We start from the raw sequence: 9,642 nt of genomic DNA, 5'->3' as shown, positions 1-9,642 counted from the left end.
AAGTGATGTGTCTGGGGAGGGGGAAGTACCATCCTGGGGCCACCAACACCCAGCGAACATCAATGCCCTGAGGATAACAGATGAGTTTAGCAGTGTCAGAGCTACTTGCTTCTCTAAGGCAACAAAACATATGAGCATTTGGTCCATCAGAAATGTGGAGCTTATGTGGAGCAGGGCCTTGATCAGTAGGTTGTTACTACGGGGTCTAGTAGGAAAGGCCAAGCACATGCCCTTCTCTGGGACTGGTAAAGGGATTCTTGACACCTTCTGCCATCCCTTTGTAAGGAAGAGCATGAACCATAAGCAGACAGAATGCTCTTGGTGTCACTGAAGCTGCTCTGACACACATGACAGCAGACATTGGCCTCATTGTTACCATGGGCCTCAGTTACTCATTTTTTCAGTTTTCCACTCAGCATTACTCATACTAGTTTTTCAAATGGACTGTCTGGTGACTAAATCTGGGTTGACTGAGTCTAACATAGTTCTTTATATCTTATGCTAACCTGTGTTGCTATTATTTTTAATTTCCTGATTTATGAAAAGTATATATGTCAGAGGAGAATAAGTATTTTACTGTATATGGCGACGTCCCCTTGTAATATCAAAGCAACTTTGAGGCAGCCAATGCTAACTGTTCTGCATGCAGCTGTGTTGTATTGGATTCAGTGCTCCAGGGCTCTGTGCAGAATGACGCACCAATGGAACCGGGAGGCAAAAAAGCTTTCAAATGCACTGGAAAATTTAGCTTCCATTGTGTGTGTAGGCAGGAGCAGTCTGACACATTTGGTAACAGTTTCCCACATCTATCCCAAGCAATAATACCCTGGTCTTCTTACTTTATGGAGGGTGTGCAGTACTGTAAGGATGTCACATTACTGATGGGTTACTGTGCTCCTTCAACTGTGTAGGACCTGGAATACAAGTGTCTGGCTTGAAAGCCTTTTTGATAACTGCTGTCTGTTGTCTGTTTGGCTCTGAGATCCTGCAAATCTGGAAAACATTGTTCATAAGCACAGGAAATAAAATGAGTGGGTCCTTTGCTTTTTTAATCAACCAAGAGGTATCTTCAGAGAAACCTGAAAATAAACAGGCTGATTTGGTCAAGCAGATTTGACTCAAAAGGTTTAGTGGCCGGTATCCTGCCTGTGAATTCCAATTTCTGCATAGTTTGTTCTCTGATCTTCTCTCAAAGGAGCTGGCTAGGGGGATTATGGAGCTGTGGTACTGCACAACTGAGGAAGGTGTTCTGCAGCCCTAGGGATCTTGTTCTTCAAATCCCCTGAGATGGTTGAGACAGCTCCTTTCCGTAGGATAAGGCTGTGCTTTGTAATATCCACCTGACTGCTGTTAAACTGTGACAGCATGAAACCCCTGGGTATGTGTACTACCTTCTCCTATTGCTTGTATTTCAGCAAAACCACTCTTCCCCCTGGCAATGGTTGCATCTAATTATCTTAGAAAAGAAAATTCTGTCTGGGTCTCTGCAGGGTGTGAACTGTGTGAGAGTTGGATGATAGTCACTGAAAGAATTCAATTCAGCAGGCTTGAATGGTGGGCCCAAGAGAACCTCGTGAGAGTCAACAAATCCAAGTGCAAGGTCTTGCACCTGGGTCGTGGCAATCCTCACTGTCATTACAACCTGAGGGATGTAAGGATGGAGCACTGCCCTGCTGAAAAGGGCTTGGAGGTATAGGTGAGCTGGACATGAGCCAGCAGTGTGCTCTCACAGCACAGAAAGCCAACTGTATCCTGGGCTGTATCGAAAGAAGTGTGGCCAGGAGGTGATCCTGCCCCTCTATTTTGTTCTGGTGAGACCTCACCTGGAGTATTCCAGATGTGGAATCCTCAGTACAGGAGGGACATGGACCTGTTGGAGTGTGTCCAGAAGAAGGGTATAAAAATGACCCAAGGAATGGAACACCTCCCCTCTGAGGACAGGCTGAGAGAGTTGGGTCTGTTCAGCCTGAAGAAGAGAAGGCTCCAGGAGACCTGAGAGCAGCCTGTCAGTATCTAAAGGGAGGCTGTAAGAAAGAAGGGGACAGACTCTTTAGCAGGGTCTGTTGTGACAGGACAAGGGGAAATGGTTTCAAACTATTTAGTTTAGAGATTTAGATGATACAAGGAAGAAGGTTTTTACACTAAGGGTGGTAAGGCACTGGCACAGGTTGCCCAGACAGGTAGTGGATGCTCCATCCCTGGAGACATCCAAGGTCAGGCTGGATGGGGCTCTGAGCAACCTGGTCTGCTGTAGATGTCCCTGTTCATTGCAGGGGAGTTTGACTGGGTGGCCTTTAAAAGTTCCTTTCAACTCAAAAGATTCTATGGTTCTTTTTTTTTTTTTTGGTGCTTCACCACCTTTCCAGCTCAATTACCACCTGTGTCAGTTTGGATTTCTATGTGTGTAAACTTCATGAATCACCTCTTATTTCTGTAGTTTGATAACAAATGTTCTTCCTTTAAAGTGTTCCCTGTATTACAAATATTTGACCATGACTGGTCAGCTCTGGCCATTGCTATAGTGAATGACTACAAGTTGTGCAATGTTGTCCCTTGTTGAAGATGAGTGAGCTCATTATTGGAAATCAGAACGTGACTCTTCTCACAGGCATTTTTCATCAGCAGAGGAATAAAGTCACTGGTGCATAGGAAGGTTCCCATAAAATGAGAAAGATCAAAACGGAAGATTAGGAGCAGTTCCCTGAAACTGAGTAGGATTATCACAGCCCTTTCTCCTCAGGTAACCAACAAATGAATTGGAGAAATTACATCACGGGGTTCTGATGGTGTCTCTCAGTGTGAGGGAGTATCCCAGAAAGTGCAGGAGGCAGCAGATGTAGAAGTGCTAATGCTGTTTTACACATGACATAATTAACACATGCAAACACCTCTCAGAGAGAGCCCTGGGGTCAAGAGGCATGCAGGAATAAAAGACTGAATGAAACAATTACAGGGCTAATGAGACTGCTCGTAGCTAGTATGTTAGAAAGCACTGAGAGCACCAACAATTCTCACCTCTGGGAACAGTTAGCAGTGTTTGAACAATGTCATTGTTCCTCAGTTGTCCATCGAGAGGTTCACGAATATCAAAACTCTTGAAAGTGAACAGATTCAGCAAAAAATTCAGATTAAGTGGATCACAGGAATAACCCACAGCAGCAATTTGTTTGTGTAACATGGAGGGAATCACGGAAAGCTTGTTGTATGTGTAAATATACATATGCACGCTATGTAAATTGAAACTATTTAGTATGCATAGTTGGTCTGACCTCAGTAGGCTTTGTGGATGGAAAATCTGGAGGCATGACACTTTCAAGGAGAAAAGTTGCATTTATCACCTTTTTGCTTGCAGGCTCCATTTTACGCACTGACCTCAGCAAATGTAGCAATGAAGACAGCAATATCGAGAAGAAGTATCAAAACACTGCCTCCCAACTGCTTACCTATGCATGTTCCCAAATCCTGCACCGAGCTAGGTTTGAATTTTGCAAATCTTTTCCTTTATAATGGGCTGAACAAGCAGTCGTGTTAAAACAACCTCCTTTCCCCTTCCTCTCCCTGTTTTTTCACTGAATGTGCCCTGTTTAAAATCCTCACACCAAAGTTTGGAGGTCGAACTAAAATCTCCAAGCTCTGTTCAGTTTCCCTGGAACATGTTGCTGAAGTTGTGAGTCCCAGGGTCTGAGCAGTGCCTCGCAGACCTGACCATTCCCTGCTGCAGGAAGATGTTCCAGCCCAGATGACCAAATGCTTGGAAGCCCCCATTGCTCCACTGAGCTTGAGCTGAAGTTTTATTTAGGCAGTTTGCCAGAAGAATGTTAGTCATGAATGAAGCATCCATAAGATCACACAACTGTCTTCCTAAGCTTTTACTTAATCTATTTTGAAAGGATGTGAAATTTTATAATACAATGCAGTCTTTTGAGAAGTGCTGTGAGTGGGGGATGAGCGTGCTGTACTTGGAGCAGATGAAAAGACCTGTTGTTTATCGGTCCGTCACGCCAGTTGCATACATCCTTCACCTGATGAAGCAATTCCTTATTTTTGCATCAAACACTAATGGTTTGTGTGCGCTCCGTGTTTAATGCAGAGGACGTTGCTCATTCCTGTGGCATTTACAATTAGTGCTAATCACAGGCAGTGCAGTCAGACAAATATGTGGTATCTAAATGAAAAGCTGAAGGGGTGTTGATTGTGTTAAACCTTTAGGCCCACAAGATCTCAGGATGAGCCCTGTGCTGATCTCCTCATGATTCTCAGGAGTGATTGGCCGGCTGCAAGCAGCGTGGTGCCATGGGGCAGCTGGGACCCAAGGTCCCCATGCTTGTTTCTTACCTGGGATGAGGGCTGAGCTCATGTCTCACACTGCCAGGGGCACGCTGTAGTGTCCCAGCTCCACCATGTTGCATAGCTGGGATCCAAGGGCTGGAGGGGCCCATCAGTGGGCAAGACTGAGGTTCTTGGTCCTCACATTTTGATACGCCACTGAGGGCAGAGAGAAGCAGAGCTTGGGTTGTGCTAGGGATAGAAATGTATTCCTTTGGCAGAGCGAGCTTTGGTGATTCATTATTGGAGCCTCTGTGGATCTGAAACAATTTTTCTGCACATTTCTCAATCCCTGTTCTGCTCATCCTGCAGATAACCAGGTGACAGGCAAAGACTCTTCTGAGAAAAGAAGATGTTAGAAGTGAGCAACAGCATCGTAGCAGCAGCCAACAGAGCTGCTGCAGATAAGGGCTTGTGAGAATTTCTATTACTCTGTTGTTTGAGTGCTTAAGGTTCAGCCATTAAAATTAGTTTGGAGCTAAAAACTGACATGGAGTTACTCATCTCAGCAATGTTGGACACACTCAGAGTACACTTTTCAAGCATAGGTTCCAGTCCCTATTCTTGGCAAAATTTGTTGTAAATAGATTTCTCCACACCTGTTAGCACAGACTATGTGTGCATTTTAGAAGTATGGAGCACAGAGAGAAATTATTGAGGTGTGTATCCAGAGGGTTCTGTGTCCTCAAAATGGAAAAGCTGCAATATGACAGAGCACAAAATATAGCCTAGAGCTTCTTCCCGTACGCCAGTGAGAATGATTTTGGACATGAGGCTTGTCTGAGTTGTGACATTTGCTAGCCATGTTTGGCCATGATGCCAGAAAGAAACTTCGTTGTTTTCTTTTTTTAAGGTTGTTTTCTTTTTTAATGTAATACGAAGCATCAAACCATACTTTAAAGCACTTATATTTTTATTTTTGGAACTCATGTAGTCTGTGATCTGTGCCTCTAAGTGGGTAATAAAAGTCCAGTTCCCAACTCCTGCACTGCAGCAGCCCCTGGGCAGAGCTGCTGGATGCTGGCCATGATGCAAGGCTGCTCATGTCGGCAGGGAAATATATCTTCAGTAATGTCATGGGGAAAGTCTGTCGGGAGTGCTCCTTCCTGACGTGGTCATTCTGCACGGAGGAAGTAAAGAAATAGAGAAGATAAATCTCCCTGAACATGTGTTGTGCCTGCACAGGCACGCAGCGTTCCAGTGGCTGCTGTTGTCTATGTATACGTCTACTGCAGTGCTGCTGGAAACATCTCTTAGTGATTTTCTGTGGTGTTTCCAAAACACGTGCATGCCTGACAGCTGGGTATTGAGTGGATTTCCCCCGGCCAAGAGGTGAAGCAGAATGGGACCGAGATGTGTAAAGGAACCAGGATTTCTTCCATGAGATGAGGGGTGTAATCCCCCCTGTGGCGAGGGAGGGGGCCAAAAGGGACCAGGGAGATGCTGAGTTTTGTCTCCCAGGATGAGTAGACCCGTGTCTGCCACCCCACCTGAGAGCTGGAGTCCAGAGCCTCCTTATGGCTCCAGAAGGGCTTTGTGACCATGACTTAATTACCACTCGTCAAGGAAGAATCTCTCCCTCACAATGACATCATCGCTTTTTATTTTTACACTCCTTCGATTAAAGAAGTGAGTAACGACTCGCTCTGTTGACTTTGGCATCTCCTGGCTGATCCCCTCCGATAAGGCGGTCGGGGGCCTGCGGGTGACTCAGCGCTGCTATGGGGGCAGCCGGCTGGGTGCCTCATCCAGATGGCATGGCTGCATGGGAAGAAAGGGGGCCAGGGCCTGAGTGGAAGTTGCCTGACAGAAACCAGAGCGGGGCCACGTGCGACAGGGAGTGACAGTGCTTACTGGGCTATCTGATGGAAAAGGAGCGGTTATTTGCTTTTTCCTTGGCCAGATCAGATTAGTCGTGATTGAAAACTACTTTAATCAGACTAATAGTAAACATACTTGCTGCACTAGAAAAAAATCCTTTCGGTTTTTGATGAAATTCACTTGACTTTCCCGATGAGAGCATGAGCGATGGGCACAGGGCAGGAACATTTGCACAGCCCCATGTCCTGGTGTGGAGGTGATTGTTTTACTTGAGTTCTCCATAGAAACCCTTCTCTCCAGCTAGGTTACAGCTACTTACACTGGCTTCTGCCATGTTTTAAGCCTGAGTCACCACCTCATATATAACATACACAGTCCTGCAAGTTTACCGTATCGTTATTATTAGATCTCTGTAATTAATGGCCTTTTTTTGGAAGAGAGAGGGGGGAAGCAGTGTTCTCAAAGCATGTTTATAAAAGTGAAATTTAGCAGGGCTTTAGGAAGATGAGCAGGATTAAGAAACGGTGGTGAGAAGATGCAGGTGCTATTTATTCCATCAGCCCCAGCATTTTGATTCTGCTGCAGGATTTGCGTAGAACTGAAATTCTGATGTGTCTTGACACGCTCCTACTGGTTTGATGTTGGGGCTGGAGGCATTTGCCTTGGGTTCTTCCTTCTGGATCTGCTCCCGACCCTTTTATGTCCTAAACCTCCTGTTATTGAATCCCCTGGGATCCCTAAGCTACCACACTGCCTTTCGGATCTTGCTCAGACTGCCACTGGAGCCTGTAGAGCCACTGCTGGTGCAGTTTTGTCCTGGTGGGTGGCATGGGATACAATGGTTTTGCTGCTGAGGATGGATACTACCACTGTTTTCATCTTCAGTGGCTCTTTCCAGCCAAAGCTGAAAAGGTGGCTCATGCATCAGAGACCACTTGGGAAAGCAGAGGCCACTGCATTGAAGTGACAGAACAACATGGTGTTGCACAGGAATAACACAGTACTGACAGCAGTTCTACACCTCCCTGCACACCACATGCATGTCCATTCAGGTGCTGCTTTGAGAATGAGAAGGGGGCTGCAAATAGAGCTTGTCCATCCTGTTCCCAGTTCTGCGGCATGCTGCTGAACAGAGAAATGGGTTAAATTAGCCCAGATCACCAGCAGACACTGGAGTGAAGCTACAGCTGTGCTTCTTGAGATGACCACAGGCAGAGCCAAGCCATGTAACCCAAAACTATGGCACAAATGTCTCACCAGGGGATCTCCCTCCAATACCACGCACCTGCTATAGCAAAGTGCTTCTAGGATCTGGAGCCAGGGCAACTACTTGCTGGTAGGGATTTTATAGTCAGCTAAGCAGCAGTCATGTGGCTGCCTAATGAGAGTAGTATTTCTTGTAAACTCATTAGAAGCCAGGAGGGCTACAGGAATTGGACTGGAGTGAGAAATAGAACTGGTCAACTGTTGGCTGCGTGCCGAATTGCTTTCAGCGCGTAGCAGGCAGAAAAATGATTGTTGGTCCAAGCAATGAAACAATCTCTCAAGGAGGTGTCTGAGTAGATAGTAGGTGTGGTGATAATCCTCAGTGGGCTGGGGAAGCAAGCCCATAGTTTGTAATCTCTGCTGCTGACATCTGTTTTGTGAGTCCCTTCACTGTGGTTTCACAATCCATCAGCATGGAATCATCAGTGTGGGAAAACAAAAGTTGTAAGAAACATCTAGGACATTAATATTAACCATAAATGAACTTGGTTTTATTTTTTTGTGACTTGCTATAAAAGACAAGGGCTCCGAGATTTTCTATTGGCAACAGTTAGTCTAATTCAAATGTGGGCAATCTACATTCTATGTAAGTGTGGGCATTTTGTATAAAATCTGTACTTCTGGCCAAGTAGTTTGCTGTACTCAGAAACAGACATAGAGGAGCCAGCTTCCTCATCTCTCTAGACTGCATTTGGTTGTTTCACTTGTACCAAGAGCAGCAGAAATCCCTTAGGACGTCAGTCCTATGAGTCAAGGGAGCAGGATTTGCCTTAAAAGATTTAACAGGCATTGGTTATACTGATTAGCTGTTGGCCCTGCCTAAGAAGAATCATCTTCTTGAGAAAGTCAAAGTACTATTTTCCATTTTAGCTCACCACTTGGCTTTGTTATCTGAATGTCTTGCACCAGTGTATTTGGTAAGAGCACGGGCACTTCCCTGCATGCTTGAAGTTTGGTGGTAAGCCGCTGAGACATGCACACCCAGTGGAGAGCCAAACTGATCTTTAGCTTTCTCTTAACATGTTAAACCTCAGTGTCCTTCCTCAAACTCCTGGTGGCTTTCATATGTTCACCTCCCAAAGGACTAGGGGACACTTGAACCGCAATGGGGACATCGCTGTTCCTCTTCAAGCAACACCGTTTGTAGAGGCTCCGCAATGCTGGTGCAGCTCATCAAGCTGGAAGCAGCGGTGAGCTCTCAACGAAAGAACTTGGGATGAGCAACCTGTGGGCTGCTGTCCCCTGCCTAGTGTCACCTTGTGTCACCTGCAGAGACCAGCAGGGGCACACCACTAGCACCATTGAAGATGGGGAAAATTAAAGGCATATACAGGTGCGTTGTGAGACCAGCTGGCAGCTGTGGGAGCAGAGGGAGGTGAGGGTGGTTTTTGGGTGGGGGAGTGGCTCTATGAAGGCAGAAGATGCTCTTGGCTATCATCCCATTTAAAGGTGAAATCTTTTAGATAAAAGCTGAACAAGCCGGTATGGGGCTCAACTGCCTTTGGTACAACAGACTGGCAAGGGAAGATCTCTCTTGTTAAACTGGTTTGTCATATCAGTGTAAGGAAGATGGTGAGCCTAATTATTGCTCGGGGAGCAGGGAAAGATGGCAAACAAGCTTGTTCTATGACCCAGAGCACTTTGCTCGTTGACTAATGCTATCAAAATTTGGAACCCATTAATGTGAATTCTACTTTTGCCATTGCCTGATATTGGCTGTGCAGAGGTGACTGCTGGTGGCTTGCTTATAGTCCCATACAGGGCAGGAGCCCTGGGTGAGGGGCTGAGGCTGAGCCGTGCTACATCAGGGTAAAGCAAGCCGGGGCTCGCACTGAGGTAGGCGGGAGCAGAACAAGGCCAACTGCCTGTCTCAGTCAGTGTGACAGAAATAGAGTTGATCTCAATAAGATCCCAGCTCTTTCTTCCTGCTAAGTTCTCACTTCCAATTTTAGGGTTGCTGTAACCAAACTGAGGAAGAGGTGGTTTATCCTATGGAAGGGATGTGCCTGAAGCCCAGGTGGGAGGAGAGGGGTTGCTTGAAAATGAGCATAACTCAACAATCTGCAGTGCAGGGAGGGCCCATGCAGCTCAGGAGCTGTTCCGTCACACCAGCCACGCATGAGGCAAGTGAACGAAACAAGGATCAGCTCCCTCTGTGTCTAATGGCTGCTTGTACCAGAGGAGGCTGGGCTCGACCACTTGGTCTGGCTGAGCAAACATCTCCAGGCC

The sequence above is a fragment of the Lagopus muta genome, chromosome 2 (genome assembly GCF_023343835.1).
Source record: "Lagopus muta isolate bLagMut1 chromosome 2, bLagMut1 primary, whole genome shotgun sequence".
In the NCBI taxonomy this organism is placed as follows: Eukaryota; Metazoa; Chordata; class Aves; order Galliformes; family Phasianidae; genus Lagopus; species Lagopus muta.
The sequence above is the reverse complement of the archived record's forward strand: the minus strand, read 5'-3'. Positions refer to the sequence as shown.